This window comes from Chiloscyllium plagiosum, unplaced genomic scaffold, assembly GCF_037043375.1.
Source record: "Chiloscyllium plagiosum isolate Xiang-an unplaced genomic scaffold, Cpla_swu_hap1 HiC_scaffold_37, whole genome shotgun sequence".
Taxonomy (NCBI): domain Eukaryota; kingdom Metazoa; phylum Chordata; class Chondrichthyes; order Orectolobiformes; family Hemiscylliidae; genus Chiloscyllium; species Chiloscyllium plagiosum.
Window position 1 is genome coordinate 37,318,320 of NW_028270175.1, and position 16,009 is coordinate 37,334,328.

Here is a 16,009-nt window from a genome sequence, read left to right on the forward strand (position 1 = left end):
TTCTCCTCATCTCACTCTGAAATGGTCTATTACATATCCTAAAACTATGAGCCCTGTTCTTGGTACTCGCTGGGAAGGGAAAACATCATCCAGTCTATTTAACCCTGTCAGCATATTTTTGTTTCAATCAGATACCCTCTCATTCTTCGAAACCCCACTGCATACAGGCTCAGTTAACCCAACCTCCCCTCATAGGACAAACCTGCAAACCAAGGATCAGTCTGGTGAACCTTGTCTACACTCTCTCTTTGTCAATGATATCTTAGGTAAGGAGACCAAAACTGCACACAATACTCCAGGAACAGTCTTACCAAGGCCCTGAAGAGCTGCAGTAAATCTTCCTTCCTTCGATATTCAAACCTTCTTGGAATGAAGGCCAACATACCATTTTGCTTCCTAAATGCTGCCTACATGTTCTTACGGCTGCTATACAAGGACACCCAGGTTATTTTATACATCAACCTTTCTCATTCTGTTACCGTTTCAATAATACTCTGCCATTCTGTTTGTCTTAGCTTCACACTTACCCACTTTATACTGCACCTGCCACGTGTTTGTCCACTCAGCTGAGTTTTCTAAGCCATCCTGAATCCTTTTTACCCCTTCACCACTTACGCTAATGTGTCTGTGTCATCAGCGAATTTGGAAACATTACATTTAATTCCCTCAGCCAAACCACTGATATGTATTGTGAATAGCTGGGCCCAAGCACTGATCCATGGTCCCCCACTAGGCACCACTTTCTCTTCCAAAAAAAGACCCATTTATTCCTTCCTTCTCTGACCTGTCTGCCATGCAAATCTCAAAATAAGCCTGTCTATTATCACCCAGTCCACATGCTTTGATCTTGCACAGTAACCTCTTACATGAAGCTATACCAAAAGGTTTCTGAAAATCCAAATACTGGTTCTCCAAAATCCACTGGTTCTTCCGGATCTTTTTGAATAATTCCCTCCTCAAAATAATTCCAGTAGGTTTGTGGAGCAGGTTCATAAGAGAGAATTTGTCACAAAAGATTACAGTGCATTAAAGGTGTGAGATTAGAGACTGTCTGTATTTCAATCTTGAGTCAGACTGGTTCTATTTCCAAAGTAGGAATTTATCAAATATTACATGGATTGACTGCCTGCAGATTGTGCGCTTTTTAAGCAAAATAAAGCCTATCTGCAAGAATAATTCTGCAGATGCAAAGTCACCCCATAGTCTTATATGTCTGTGTGTGTGCTTGAGAGAGAGAGAGAGAGAGAGAGAGAGAGAGTCCAAATGTGTGCAGGTTAGGTGAATTGGCCATGCTAAATTACCCATTGTGTTAGGGGCAGGGGTAAATGTAGGGGAATGGGTCTGGGTGGGTTGCGCTATGCCGGGTCGGTGTGGATTTGTTGGGCCGAAGGGCCTGTTTCCACACTGTATCTAATCTAAAAAAAACCTTGCTTTTGCTGATCTGAGGAAGATATGATATTCCCTTTAGAAGTAATGCTAATTGGTTCAACATCATGTAAAATTATCTCCATCCACATGGATGGGTTGAAGATTTTGCTCTACAATTTCAGCAACAGTAATACAACTTCCATTCACAGAGTGCCAATGATTTGATAAGTGTCTGCATGTGACTTAAAAGAAAATCTTTACATATTAATGAATCAAAACCTGCAACCCATTCTAAAAGGTGAAGGACAACAGCAATCTAGGTTTGTTCAATATATCATTTCTGTTGCATGACACTGTAACCTTTTGCTTTAAATTCTGTGTCTTATGGTCTTGCTCCACAGCTACCTGATGAAGGAGCAGTGCTCTAAAAGCAGAATTGAACCTGGGTCCCTGGTGCTGTGAGGCAGCAGTGCTAACCACTGAGCCACCATGACACCCCAGCTATAGCTTTTATAGAAGTTATTAATGATAGGGGATAGGAATTGGACTTACTCAGAACTGCAAACCCTTCCAGTTTCATTCATGTGGTTTACAATGTGAAATAGAATTCCAAAAGCAACCTACAGTTTATAGGTCACAAGAGTCTGTTTTTCCATCACTGCAGCACAGTATTACCTGCTATATGCAGTAACTTGGCTGTCTCAAAGACACAGTTAGCAATAAGTCAGAGAATAAATGTGTTCTCAAACTGCTGATAATCCTGTGGTATTCTTACTGATGGTTGGGACAATGCAGAGTGTTACTATTAGTTTCACAGTTATACTGCTTTCTTAACTCTTTGACCAGGTTCTGTGACCAATTCAGCTGAGGACCACACCACATTTCCCCAACCAAAGTTTTATTATTAATGACAAGCTAACAGCTGGAATAGCTGGATCTTTTGCCATCTGGAAAATGCATTCAAAATAGTGCTTAGAAAGTTCCCATAGCTGTCCGTGGAACTTTCTAGATTTTTGTTGAAGTTCAAGCTTTTCTTGAATTGGGTGGCACAGTGGTTAGCACTACTGTTTCACAGTGCTAGAGACCAGGGTTCAATTCCCACCTCAGGCAACTGACTGTGTGGAGTTTGCACATTCTCTGCGTGGGCTTGCTCTGGTTTCCTCCCATAGTCCAAATGTGTGCAGGATGGGTGAATTGGCCATGCTAAATTGCCTGTAGTGTTAGGGGAATGGGTCGGTGTGGATTTGTTGGGCCGAAGGGCCTGTTTCCACACTGTATCTAATCTAAAAAAGCCTTGCTTTTGCTGATCTGAAGAAGATATGATATTCCCTTTAGAAGTAACGTTAATTGGTTCAACATCATGTAAAATTATCTCCATCCACATGGATGGGTTGAAGATTTTGCTCTACAATTTCAGCAACAGTAACACAATTTCCATTCACAGAGTGCCAATGATTTGATAAATATCAATGTGAAGGGATAAAGGTAATGCTGAAACAGCAGGATAGAAAGAAGGAAAACTTAAATTTACACAGCACATTTTTAACTGCCCAAAGTGCTCTAAAGCCAATGGAGATTATAATACAGCAAACCAGTGGAGAGCAGCAAGCTTCCCAAATAAGCATCCAATCACAACCAAATTTTTAATACAGTCGGCTCTGATATAACATGATAATTCCATTCTCGTGCGATCTCATGTTATAACAAAATCACGCAATAGCCTCACCATTTAAACTAATAGGGCTGGAATCACGTTATAACCAATACAGGGAAGGATAGTTTGCATTCTACAAATAATGGTCTAAATTTTTTCAAAAACGTTAAAACCAATTCGTGTTGAAGAAGCTCTTGTTAAAGCAGAACCGACTGTACTTCTTTATTCTTTCATGAGATGAGGGTCGCATTGGCCAAGTCAACGTTTTTTTTACCATCCCTGATTTTTGCCATCCCTGATTCCCCTTTCAACTTAAATTAGATTAGATTAGATTACATTACATTACATTACATTACAGTGTGGAAACAGGCCCTTCGGCCCAACAAGTCCACACCGACCCGCCGAAGCGAAACCCACCCATACCCCTACATTTACCCCTTACCTAACACTACGGGCAATTTAGCATGGCCAATTCACCTGACCCTGCACATCTTTGGACTGTGGGAGGAAACCGGAGCACCCGGAGGAAACCCACGCAGACACGGGGAGAACGTGCAAACTCCATACAGTCAGTCGCCTGAGGCGGGAAGTGAACCCGGGTCTCTGGCGCTGTGAGGCAACAGTGCTAACCACTGTGCCACCGTGCCGCCCACAAACTTAATGACTGGCTACAGGCCAGTTGAGAGTCAACCACATTGTGGCGAAGCACATACAGGTAAATTCAGTAGATTTTGTTCCTTAAAAGGCAGGTTGGGTCCTTACAACAGCAATCAATGAGGTTTTCTTGGTCACCATTATTGAAGCGAGCTACCAATTCCAGCTTCTATTCGTTGAGATCAAATTCTACTCGTTGCCATGGTGTGACTTGAACTAGCATTCCTTGAGAATTAGCCTGGGTCTCTGATGTTATCACTCCACCACCTCTGCCTGCCCCACTTAGCGATTTTTCATGAGAGTTTACTGGCTAGGACATCATGGGAGCTCCCCTCTCCATTCAAATTGTCCCAAGGGAGCACAGGTAGATCTTCAGTTCCAACAACTCTTGACAATGGAGCTCTGCATTGAAATATTTACCTGGATCATGTGATGAATTGTTGGTGAGGGCATGCTTGCCTTTATTAGTCAGGGCATTGAGTACAAGAGTCAGGATGTCATGTTGCAGCTTTATAAGACTTTGGGTATGCCACAGTTAAGAGTATTGCATTCAGTTCTGGTAACCACACTATAGGAAGGATGTGGAAGCTTTGAAGAGGGTACAGAAGAGGTTTACTAGGATGTGTCTGGACTGGAGGGAAGGAGCTGTAAGAAGAGGCCATGAAAACTCAGGTTCTTTTCTATGCAACTGTAGAGGCTGAGGGAAGAATCATAGAGTCCCCACAGAGTGGAGACAGGCTTGTCATCCCAATAAGTCCACACTGATTCACTGAGGTGCATCCCACCCAGACCTATCTCTCTACCCTATATTTTCCATGGCTAACACACCTAACTCTGGACACTATGGGCAATTTAGCATGGCCGATCCACCTAACCTGCCCATCTTTGGACTGTGCGAGGAAGCCAGAGCACCCAGAGGAAGCTCACAATGACACATGGAGAATGTGCAAACTCCCCACAGACAGTTGCTTGAGTGTGGGATTGAACCCGGGTCCCTGGTGCTGTGAGGCGGCAAGTGTTAATCACTGAGCCACCGTGCCACGTCTTGATATAAGAATATAAAATTATGGGATGCATAGATAGGATTGACAGAATCTTTTTGAAAAGTCTAATACTAGGGAGCATGCATTTAAGGTGAGAGGAGAAAAATTCAAAGGAGATGTGAGGGGCAAATATTTTACACAGAGAGTTGTAGGTGCCTGGAATATGTTGCAAGGAGCGATGGTGGAGGCAGATTCAGTAGGGTTGTTTGAGGGACTTTTTGATAAGCACATGGAAATGCAAGAAATGAAGGGATAATGACGAAGGGCAGACAGAAGGGATTAGTTTAATTTGGTGTCATGTTTGGCACAGCATCATGGGCTGAAGGTTCAGTTCCTGTGCTGTACTGTCCTATGTTCTATGTAAGTCTCTGGAGTGAGCCTTGAACATCACAATCTTTTAATGCAGAAGTACGTGAGGTACCAACTGGGCAATGACTGACACTCCAAAGCCCGGTGCAACACGTTTCAATTAGTTTTCAAATCAAGGAAGAACTAATAAAATCAAAGGACGGGTCAAGGGTTTCAAAGGGTGGTAGGGGTGGCAGCGCCAACATATCAGGAGCAGATATTCGTACACATCAAGCTATGGTACTCAAAAAATGTTTTTGTAACTGAAAAGGAACAACTGAGCTGGAACAAAGTTATGATCAAGCACATCTCTTCAAAGTGACCTTGTCAACTTGGATTTCTGAATATTTACTAACGTTTCAAAATCACATCCTGTGTTATAGTTGGCTCTTATTTTTATGAAAGGTAAAATCCAATAATCTCACATGACATACAAAACCGAAAAGCTATAACAGTGGAAGATGTGCTAGTCTTATCCTAAGGTGCTGTCAATAATGCATCATCTAACTTGTGTGCCTCAGCAACAGGTAGTCTTTCACAGTTAGCTACTGTCTCCCAGGGACAGTGGGTTCAACTCCAGTATGCACCAGCCCAGGCGTTCTCTCCCCAGAAGGAGATTATCATGTTTTTCCAATCCACTTTTCCTGTGATGGGTGTATCAGATCAGATATTTTCCCAATCCTGGGCATTGGCCTCTGGAGTAAAAATCCAGTCCTTTCTGCTCTTATGCCACACGATGTAACAACAAAGCAGACAATAATTGAGGATGAAGGGGCATATTACTGCAAATGCTGGAATCTGTACTGAAAACAAAAAATGCTGGAGATTATAGTGGGTCAGGCAGCATCCATGGAGAGAAAGACCCAGATTTCAAAAGCAGTAGCACAGTGTCTCAGTGGTTAGCACTGCTGCTTCACAGCGCCAGGGACCTGGGTTCAACTCTAGCCTTGGGTAACTGTCTGTGTGGAGTTTACACATTCTCCCCATGTCTGTGTGGGTTTCCTCCCAAAGACGTGAGGATTCAGCTCTGGCTTGACACAAAATTAGTTGCCCAAGGGCATACGCCTCAGTGATTACCACCATATCATCCTCCCACCATGGGCTCAACCCAGACGATATCTGGGGATGGCATATTAATGAATTGATACCTGCAACCCATTCTAAAAGCAATCTAGATTTGTTCTATATATCATATCAGTTATATGACACTATGATCTTTTGCTCTAAATTCTGTGTCTTATGATCCTGCTCCACAGCTACCTGATGAAGGAGCGGTGCTCCAAAAGCTTGTACTTCCAAATAAACCTGTTGGACTATAACCTGGTGCAGTGTGATTTTTAACTCAGACTATTTTAACCATATCAATGCATGGAACAGTCAAGGTGGATGACATAATATTGCTGAAAAACACGTTTTAATCTTGTGTTCATCAGGACAGAATCGCAAGGATTTCAAATCCCTAAGGGAACAGTAACTTCTACTGCATGTGAAGAGAGTTAGGATTAGGGTTACCTACACTAATTGGTTGGCAAGTGATTGGTCGAGGCATTGTCATGGAGGATGCACCAGGGAACCATTCTCCACCAAGCTACTGTTCAAATTTAAACCAGGGAAGCCCAACTCTAATTGGTCTTGACATTACCAAAGGAAATGTGCCAGGGAAGGACTGACAGCCAGGCTGTTGTTTATTCAGAGAAGGCACTATGTGCCAACCTGTGCAAAACCATAAGTTCCAAAATAAAATCCCTTTTTCCAACAATCCTCATGTTCTGCAACCACTTGAATAGTGTCATTGAGTGTAACGGGAAGTTAGAAACGTACATGACAGAGAAACAAACAGAATGCTGTATTGATAGGGTGAGGTAACTAAAGAGGTGGAACATAAACATAAGCAAATAAAACATGACAAATAAAAGAGATACTGACCCAGGGCTGCCACTGGCTTCTCCAGGATTGTTTTGCGTTAGCGCACAGGATGCTGTGAGGCGCCCATCTCCACCATTCCATATTCGGGGATCTGAACCCGACTCCATTTCGATGTTGGGCCAAATGGCCAGTTTCCGTCCAATACATTCTATCCAAATGTTCTTTTGGCATGACCTTAATTCTGTACTTGTGCACATGCTTTGTACATACCAACCTGGGAAGGGCATTAATTGCTGAGGTCTTGCCTATATACAATATATCAGCTGAAAATGATCCAGGTTTGAAAAGCTAAGGCACTTCACGTCAGGTTCCGAATGGATGTAATAAAATCTCACGCACAGTTTCAAGTAAAACGTCTCCATTTTATCCTCAACAAGTTGATCAAATCTCTTCAATTTGCTGCTCAACAGGTTACTGGTGACAACCACTGGGTGTGAAAATAAGTGGCTGTATAATAATTATAGAGAACATGTTTTGACAAGGTTTGATTTAGAAGCTGTGTGAAGGTCTGTGCTGAACTATGCATTGCACTGAAAACACACAGCACTGCCAATTTGGAGAGAGCCTGCTCAGTGTGATATCTCACCCTTCGACATAGACATGTCTATCTGAGACAACAATCAGGAAAGGTCAGCAGTGCAATTGTTCACATAGTCATCACCTCCAAACATCCTTCATCCTTCCTAGAATAGAGGTGAATGTCCAGCACAAGAGACTGAATGCTTCATAAAGCTTAAAGAAGCCTATTTCCCATGGCCACAAGAGACTTAAAATAGCCTTCTTCTATCGCAGGGACACCTTCCTGACAGTACTGGTCTGACAGGGAGTGAAGTTACCGATTGGGCTCTTATAACATCACAATATACCCCGTTAAAGAGGCACACCACCAACTTCCAACAAGTTGTCCTTTTTGCCCGATCAAAATGGCTGCTTACTATCTGGACACCTCAGGAAGACAGTGGTAATAGATTGGCCATGTGACTGCCTTCATTCTAACTCCCACATAACCAGCACCTCCCAACAGGGTCAGTTTTCAAATCAAGACCTATGTACATAGGGTGCACATTGCGGAGAAGGAGCTATAAAAATAAGGAATGCTAGTGATGAAAATTGTGCAATGGGCTGTAAGGGCCTTCGAATCTACAGCCTTTGCTGTACTTATTTATGTCGTGCCTTTAGTTCGCAAAGTGTCCCCCAAGCCATTGCGTGGTTAAGATATGAAACAAAATTTAACGTCGCGCCACATGTGGAGAGATCAGAACAATATTAATACAGGTCAAAACTCAGAAAGGTTTGCAGTCAGAGGATGTTACAGAGATAAGAAGAGGTGAGGCCATGGAAGGATTTGAAAACATGGATTAGAACATTAAAATTGAAACCGAGTTGACCATGACAGTATGGAACAGCAAGTGCAGGGTTGGCCAACGAGTTCAGATGAGAGCGACTGTTGAGAAAGCATTAGAATATTCAACTTTAGAGGGTGTAAATGTAGACAGCAGGATTTCAGCTGCAGATGAGCCAAAGTAGGGGGAAAATAAAAGCAATCTTGGTAATCATAGAATCCCTACAGTGTGGAAACAAGCCCTTCGGCCCAACAAGTCGACACCGACCCTCCGAAGAGTAACCCAACCAGACCCATTCCCCTACCCTATTGCTCTACATTTACCCCTGACTAATGAACCTAAGAAGGGCTTATGCCCGAAACGTCGATTCTCCTGTTCCCTGGATGCCTGACCTGCTGCGCTGTTCCAGCAACACATTTTCAGCTAATGAACCTAACCTAACAATCCCTGAACACTGTGGGCAATTTAGCATGGCCCATTCACCTAACCTGCACATCTTTGGATTGTGGGAGGAAACCAGAGCACCTGGAGGAAACCCACACAGACACAGGAAGAATGTGCAATCTGATCGCCTCCCAAGGCTGGAAATGAACCCAGGTCCCTAGTGCTGGGAGGCAGCAGTGCTAACCACTGAGCAACCGTGCCATGCAATGAAGTGTTTCTGAATCTTATCTCACTGGCAACTATATGTGCAGGCTCTCATTGGTCAGGTACAGCTTTGAGAAGTTGCTAGAGACAGAGAGAGACAGAGATGGAGTCAGTCATTAGGGAATGGAATTCATAGCCTAAAGTGAAGTCTTTAGCCCTCCCAATATTCAGCAAGTGGAGTTATCCACTGACCCAGCACTGCACAGTGGACATGTTCAATGTGATAGATCAGAGGCAGTTGTGTTAAAAGAGCTGGTGGGGAGGTGGTATCAGTGTACAGCTGGAAAGGGCGACTGTGCTTTCAGGTAGTGTTGCCATGGCAATGAGAAATAGGGGCAGGGGGGGGTCAATGATATACCCTTGAGGGTCACCAGAGTGAGTTTTGGGAAGAGAACTTGTGATAGCTGATTCAGACAACAGCTGCAGCTCAGTTGGTAGCACAGCCATCTTCGAGGTACCACGTCAAAGACCTGCAGCAGGGCACATATCAAGGCTGGCACTGCAGTCCCCTGCTAAGGAAGTGCTGCACTGATACAGCCAACAGTTTTCAAGTCTCTTGTTAAACTGAAGACCCTATCTGAAGAAAAGCCATATTGCACCCGAAACATTAACTCTGCTTCTCTCGCCAGATTTTGTTTTTTCTTTCCCATCTGCCTATTGGGTGGATGTAAAAGATTCCATGACGCTATTCTGAAGGAGAGTTATCTCAGTTTCCTGGCAAACAAATATACGTCTTAATCAAGATCATTAAAAACGATGATTGCTGATCATTTATCACGTTACTATCTTGCTGGGCACTGATTGTCTGGGGTGGTTCTGACATTTCAACAATTTCATTAAGTACTTCATCCAGTGGTTGTGAAATGTCCCTATATAAGCATCATAGATTCCCTACAGTGTGGAAGGTGGCCAGTTGGCCCATCAAGTCCACACTGGGCCTCTGAAGAGCATCCCACCCAGACCCACCCCCCCTTACCTTATTCCCTTTGACCCTGCAATTCCTCAGACAAATCTACTCAGCCTGCACATCCCTGGACACTGCGGGTAATTTAGCATGGCCAATCCACTTCACCTGCACATCTTTGGACTGTGGAAGGAACCACATAGAAAACCCTCACAGACACAGAGAGAATGTGCAAACTCCGCACAGACAGTCACTCTAGGGTAGAATCGAACCCAGGTCCCTAGCGCTGTGAGGCAGCAGTGCTAATCACTGAGCCGCTGTGCTGCCCCAAATAAATGTAAGCTGGTCTCCTTTTAGATTAGAATGTCACCTCAACACCTGATAAATCCTGACAATGTTCCCTGAGGGAGAGTAAACACAGCGCTCTCTGTGTTCGCTGGGTAGCCTGCAGCGTAAAAATGATTTAGTGCCTTAAGCATGATTTTGAAGGATCTTCGCTGTATTAAATCGGAGTTTCATGGAGCTTTCGATGTACATCATCTCGAGAGCTGTATGCAAAAGCCCTGTGGCCACTAAAATAAGCTGAGAGGTGTCAAAATAGAGGATTTTTACCACGACCCAAGCATTCTACAACCTGCAAAATATCGACATTGTTGAGACATGGTGGCCAAATTAAAAACATTTGTTTGAATAATGTTGGCTGAAGGATGAATTTAGCTGCAACAGCAAGGGAGAATCCTTCCATTACAAACACAGAGAATGTTTTAAAAACTCATTGTCTGTGCGGAAAGAAACACGGTTAACATTTTGATATGACTCTTCTTCAGAACCGGATTCTGATGTTCATCTATTGATACAGTGCTGCAGGCTTTGCTTGTGTCCTATGTAGAGAACAGACCAGGGTCTCAGGTTAATGTCTTAAACATTACCCATGACAGTGGAAAGCAAAAAAAATGCTGAAAATCAAGGTGGGTCAAGCAGCATCCATGGAGAGAGAGCAAGTTAACATTTCGAGTCTAGACGCCTCTTCATCCGAGCTGATGTGAAGCAGTCTCGGATAAGGAGGGGGTGTGTCAGGATTCCAGCGATGCACTGTGGTCAGGTCAAAGGCAGGCAGGCCAGCCTAGGAGCAACATCAGGACCTGGATTTCTGTCCCTGCTGCATTCTCTCAGTGCCCCCTTGACAGAATCAGATTAGACTTTTAACAAATCAAGTTTTCTTCAAGGGAGACTTGAAACCCTATCTGTCTCAGAACTACCTACTGAGCCACAGTCCCTCTCATGTTAGTAGATGTTCCCTCAGGTACAGCGTCAGTCCAAACGATAGGACTGCTGAATATTGGGCAGCTGATTGAGGGCGGCTTTTACTCCAGAAAATATGGTCATTTAACTCTGTCAACATCTGTCCATCTCACAGTGCTCTAGCATAAAGCTGTCTTGCTTACTGTCACCCCTTGTCATATATGACATGGCCTGTCAATGTCTAAGGAAGCGGGTATTGCATAGTGTGCAGTGATGCAGTTCCCCTCTCTGCTCGTTTCGATCTCCCAAAGTGATCCCACTCACTTCTGTACGATGTTTCTGTTCTGGTTCAAAGGTCCTGGAATGGAGCATAGGCTTCAAATTGACAGCTACAGAACAACTGAGCTTTAAGGTCGGAGATGAGGAACTGTGGGAGAAGACATGGAAATGGAAGAGATGGAGACACTCAGAAAGAAAGAGCGAGAGAGTGAGACGGATAATAGAGATAATAGAACTGATACTGTTTTACTAATTTAACCCGTGTGGGCAGTTAAATTAAACTAGAGCCAAATCAGAACAGAATTATTCTTTATCTTAAACATTTGCACATAGATGTCAACAATTTACTTGTATTTTATTGGAAGTGTTTCCCATCCTCAGCATTTGGATGATGTAGTTTCTCCGATCTGGTGACAGAGACAGCAAGTGGGCGTTCTCAAACAGTTCACAGAATCACAGATTTCTTACAGCACAGAAGAAGGCCATTTGGCCCATTGGCCCATTGTGCCCGCACCAGCTCTGAAAATGAGCTTCATTACCCAGTGCCAATCTCCTGGATTCTTCCCCGTACCCTTGCACATTCATTTTAGCCCAATAACCATCCAATACCTCTCTTGAATGCCTCAATTGAACCTGCCCTCACCATATGTCCAGGCAGTGCATTCCATATTCTGACTACTCACTATGTAGAAGCAGTTAAGATTAATTCTGTTTCTCTCTCCACAGATGCTGCCAGACCTGCTGAATTTCTCCAGCTAATTTTTTTTCGATTTGTTAAAGAAGTGAGTACTTGATAAAGTTGAGTAACAGAAGACCCACCATCCAACTGGATAGTGCGACAACCACAGGAGCTGACTGGCAGTCTCATCTTCTGATGTGACACATCTGAGAGGGGTTAGCTGACCTCATCCAAGTCAAAGGATTAAAAGTGCACTCCCTTTATGAAGCCAAATGGAAGCCATTGTTCTATGAGACAGTTCATTGACATTCATGACCAACTCTGTCAGTAACGTCCTCAGTGATTGAGCAACATGAACATATTGGCAGGGGATCACACAGAAAGACTGGAAATAATGAGGGGGTTGCGAGTTCTGGCAATTCTGTACATGGCAACCCAGGAGACATTAATGAGAGAGGGAACTTTGTCAAGGGATGCAAGAAAACAGCAAAAGTATTCTTCATCCGGCTTTAAACACATTAAACATCCAGATGACATACTGCGCTGGAAATTGATCAATGGAAATAGAATGAAACAGGCTGGAATGAAGTAATGGCTGGATACCACATCTCTACAAGGCTGCATATGTTTTTGGAATTACTCCCAAAAGGTCACTCGGAACTGATTATAGAATGGATCCATCACAGAAAATGATGAAAAGGATTTCAAGCAGTGAAACACCGTGTCTAAACATTTGAAAGGAAATGAATTCCATGTTCTGGCATCAAGAACAAGACAGATATATTGATCACTTTCTCAAAAAGAAAATAAAAAGACAGAATTGCAATGCCTTTTACATCTGTCCCATATCTGCAGGTTGCAGTGAAGGGAATGATTCTCAAAAGAAGTAGTAACCCAAAGAAAAAGAAATTACATCTGTATAGACTCTGAGTATATTGTTCAGGAACATCCCCAAAATACTTGGCATGAATTATTTTAAACTCATTGACTATTGGTTTGTATGCAAAATGTCACTGAAATATAGACACCTTAACGTGTGGCTCAATGGCACTAATGTGTGTGTGTGTGTTCACAATGTTGCTGCATTGAAGGTGTTTTGCAAAATATGATTAGTAGAAATTGTGTTGTTTTCACCTTGTTCATGACGTCTGCAGTTTGATGATAATCATTACAATATTTATGCACATAGCCATTTGACACATACAGACAAACAGTCGTACATTTGCACATCGTGATAAATGTACACATGGTCATATACATACATACGGTCATAAGTACACACACAGTCACATACACAGACCTGGTCATGTACATAGGAGAAAGTGAGGACTGCAGATGCTGGAGACCAGAGTTGAAAAATGTGGTGCTGGAAAAACACAGCAGGCCAGGCAGTGCCCGAGGAGCAGGAGAATCGATGTTTCGGGCATAAGTCGATTCTCTTGCTCCTCAGATGCTGCCTGGCCTGCTGTGTTTTTCCAGCACCACATTTTTCAACTCTGGTCATGTACATACACTTGTTCAGATATACAGACCATATACGCATATTTGGTCAATGCAAATTTAAAGGGGAAGCATTCTCTTAATTTATTTTGACACATAAAAACCATACAGAGATGTTTGAAAGCTTCATGTATTTGTGACAGGAGAAATGAATCTGCAGGAATCATTAGCAGACATTGATTTTTATATTAAACAAAAGACCAAAAAACCTGCAGATGCTGGAAATCAGAAACAAAAACAGAAGTTGCTGGGAAAACTCAGCAGGTCTGGCAGCATCAATGGAGAGAAATTACAGTTAATGTTTCAGATCCAGAGACCTGAAACATGATATTCTTTGTTCATCGAAGTTAAATCATGACTTGGTTGAATAGTAGATTAACACCAGGACACATGCAGTGGAATGTGAGATGGCCAACTGTTATGTCTTTAAGCTTGTTTTGATGGGACTCCTAATCTTTACTGATTGGAACATCCTCTCTATTACTGCCCTCATATAATGGCTTAATGTCTTAGGGTGGCATATCTGGCCTTTTTCTCAAGGGAAAGGAGCCATTTGCTCAGGGCCTAGCATCATTCACACAGGAGTGTTACTGTTCCACTGTCCTGTGAGATGCGTTTGTGCATCTAAGAAATGACCATTTGTTTTAACCCTTTCTTCTCTGTTTATTCTGCTGACATGTCTAAATCCAAGCAACCTTAATACATTGGATTAATTCATCCATTTTTGCTAAGTCATGTTATTTCCTCCAAATACTATCCTACTTGAGATTCATCCAACTTCTATTTTGACTAAATTTTCCCTTTCACAAATATATGGTCACTTACACACCCGTGCTCATATACACAGACATACATGCATGCACAAGGTCATACATGCCCTGCTCGTGTAAATACATGGTTATGTACACACAGGATCATTTATACACAGAGAAAATGAGGTCTGCAGATGCTGGAGATCAGAGATGGAAATGTGTTGCTGGAGAAGCGCAGCAGGTCAGGCAGCATCTAGGGAACAGGAGAATCGACGTTTCGGGCATTAGCCCTTCTTCAGGAATGAGGAAAGTTTGTCCAGCAGGCTAAGATAAAAGATAGGGAGGAGGGACTTGGGGGAGGGGCGTCGGAAATGTGATAGGTGGAAAAAGGTCAAGGTGAGGGTGATCGGACAGATTGGGGTGGGGGCGGAGAGGTCGGGAAGAAGATTGCAGGTTAGGGAGGCGGTGCTGAATTTGATGGATTTGACTGAGACAGGCTGGGGGGAGGGGAAATGAGGAAACTGGTGAAATCCGAGTTCATCCCTTGTGGTTGGAGGGTTCCTAGCCGGAAGATGAGGCGTTCTTCCTCCAACCGTCGTTTCGCTGTGGTCTGACGATGGAGGAGTCCAAAGACCTGCATATCCTTGGTGGAGTGGGAGGGGGAATTGAAATGTTGAGCTACAGGGTGGTTGGGTTGGTTGGTCCGGGTGTCCCAGAGGTGTTCTCTGAAACGCTCCGCAAGTAGGCGGCCTGTCTCCCCAATATAGAGGAGGCCACATCGGGTACAGAGGATGCAATAGATGATATGTGTGGAGGTACAGGTGAATCTGTGGCGGATATGGAAGTTTCCTTTGGGGCCTTGGAGGGAGGTGAGAGGGGAGGTGTGGGCGCAAGTCTTGCACCTCCTGCGGTTGCAGGGGAAGGTGCCGGGACCCCACTAACCTCCATGTACAGCGCATCATCCGCCGTCATTTCCGCCACCTCCAAACGGACCCTACCACCAAGGATATATTTCCCTCCCCTCCCCTATCAGCATTCCGTAAAGACCACTCCCTCCGTGACTCCCTCGTCAGATCCACACCCCCCACCAACCCAACCTCCACTCCCGGCACCTTCCCCTGCAACCGCAGGAGGTGCAAGACTTGCGCCCACACCTCCCCTCTCACCTCCCTCCAAGGCCCCAAAGGAAACTTCCATATCCGCCACAGATTCACCTGTACCTCCACACATATCATCTATTGCATCCTCTGTACCCGATGTGGCCTCCTCTATATTGGGGAGACAGGCCGCCTACTTGCGGAACGTTTCAGAGAACACCTCTGGGACACCCGGACCAACCAACCCAACCACCCTGTAGCTCAACATTTCAATTCCCCCTCCCACTCCACCAAGGATATGCAGGTCTTTGGACTCCTCCATCGTCAGACCACAGCGAAACGACGGTTGGAGGAAGAACGCCTCATCTTCCGGCTAGGAACCCTCCAACCACAAGGGATGAACTCGGATTTCACCAGTTTCCTCATTTCCCCTCCCCCCAGCCTGTCTCAGTCAAATCCATCAAATTCAGCACCGCCTCCCTAACCTGCAATCTTCTTCCTGACCTCTCCGCCCCCACCCCAGTCTGACCTATCACCCTCACCTTGACCTTTTTCCACCTATCACATTTCCG

The 16,009-nt window shown here is 44.0% G+C and overlaps 1 long non-coding RNA gene across 1 annotated transcript in view; it reads left to right on the forward strand.

Annotated features, from left to right (window-relative positions):
* LOC148139792 (uncharacterized) overlaps nucleotides 1–13,183 on the forward strand; it is a 33,888-nt gene extending 20,705 nt beyond the window's left edge. Inside the window, exons 2-3 of the long non-coding RNA XR_015753529.1 lie at nucleotides 11,486–11,617; nucleotides 12,136–13,183. This is a non-coding gene — a long non-coding RNA (uncharacterized LOC148139792). The remainder of the gene's footprint in view (nucleotides 1–11,485; nucleotides 11,618–12,135) is intronic.
* Nucleotides 13,184–16,009: the final 2,826 nt, after the last annotated feature.